Raw genomic sequence first — 1,475 nt, 5'->3', positions numbered from 1 at the left:
TATCATCAGCCAAATGAAACTGCTGTTTGTGGATGACCTGATTTAATATTGTGACTGCAAACACAACATGATGCTTCAGTGTGTATTATTCATGAATGGGAACAGGTCAAACATCTGTACATACGTGATCTAAATGTCTGAGATCTGGAGTCATCCTAAAGCTGGAGGCACACATTCCACCAAAACATTAGTATCCACCTATCAGACTGCAGCATAGTGTGTTTCGCCAGAACCCTGGTGTCCGCCAGCCAGACTGCAACACAGTGTTATAGCACACAAGGTCCCCACCAAGGAACTTGATGATTATACAGCTTTCCAGTTTTGTCAGGAAAGTTGCATCAAGGACTTGTAGCTGAGATGGAAGAACATAAATACATACAATATTTTTGTTGGAACATGCTGGAAAGCATCCACTTGGCAAAGCAAAAGTGGTGGATGGAAGATATCAAACCAGATCTTGACAAAACTGGTTATAAGACTGTGGATCATGATGTGTCCACTGGTGGGCTTTGGTATTAGCAACATTATTCCTGGAAGGGTATGCTGAAAAGTAATGCCTCCATAAGACAGTGGCGAAAATGTAATTCAGTCAACAAGACACAGAGTTCTGTCATGCCATACTTACAGAGGTACAGGTAGTCCTTGGTATATTCAAGTTCAAAACATGTTCCACTTTAATGCAGTCAATTAATTTAGACCTGTAACACTTGCTTTAGTATGAACTGCTTGCCGGCCAATCAAGAGAATTTGGAAGAAGGGGGGATTAGGATGCTATGCAGTTGTGGAGGAGGAATTGGAAGGGAGAAGAGAAAGGTTGGCCTACCTGGTGTCATTGCACCCCCTGTGACTCCTTTTGGGAACACAACTAGTGCATTAATTGACGAATACCTGTACATGAAATATGTCAAGTGTGTCTGGACTGCAGAAGTGGTTTGAGAAGTAATTCTATAAAATAGGAAACAAAGTTCAAGGAAAGTAGCCATTTCTATTTCAATGAAATTGCTGTTATGGAAAAGAAATCGGGAGTCATTACTTTCAGCATGCCCTTGTACAAGCTCTGTCACCAGGAGAAGACAGATACACTTCCAAATGAAATATCCCACATTTTGAAATTGGAAATTTCATAATCTTAATTGGAATCCACATTTAAATATTTGTTGCTTAACCTCCAGTGGTGTCCTGCGTACAGAGCACACTTGCCATTGTATCACATCACTACCTGTAACACAGAATTTGTATGGCAGCCATGACTTCTGTCTCTAACAGTGATATATCAAAAGTGCCAGTTTTTTTATAGCATTTAAAAAAATGCTATAAGCTATCTATTCATATATGGCTAGTCACATTTTCAATTTCCTGTGGCATGTAACAAATACTGTGTACATCTGAAATAAAATTTCTCTGCTTTACCTTTTAACTACAGTGTAAACCACGCGTTAAACATAAGATATGAAGCTTTCATGGCAGCTACATTG

Source organism: Cryptotermes secundus, unplaced genomic scaffold, assembly GCF_002891405.2.
Source record: "Cryptotermes secundus unplaced genomic scaffold, Csec_1.0 scaffold1045, whole genome shotgun sequence".
Taxonomy (NCBI): Eukaryota; Metazoa; Arthropoda; class Insecta; order Blattodea; family Kalotermitidae; genus Cryptotermes; species Cryptotermes secundus.
Note: the sequence above shows the minus strand (reverse complement) of the source record.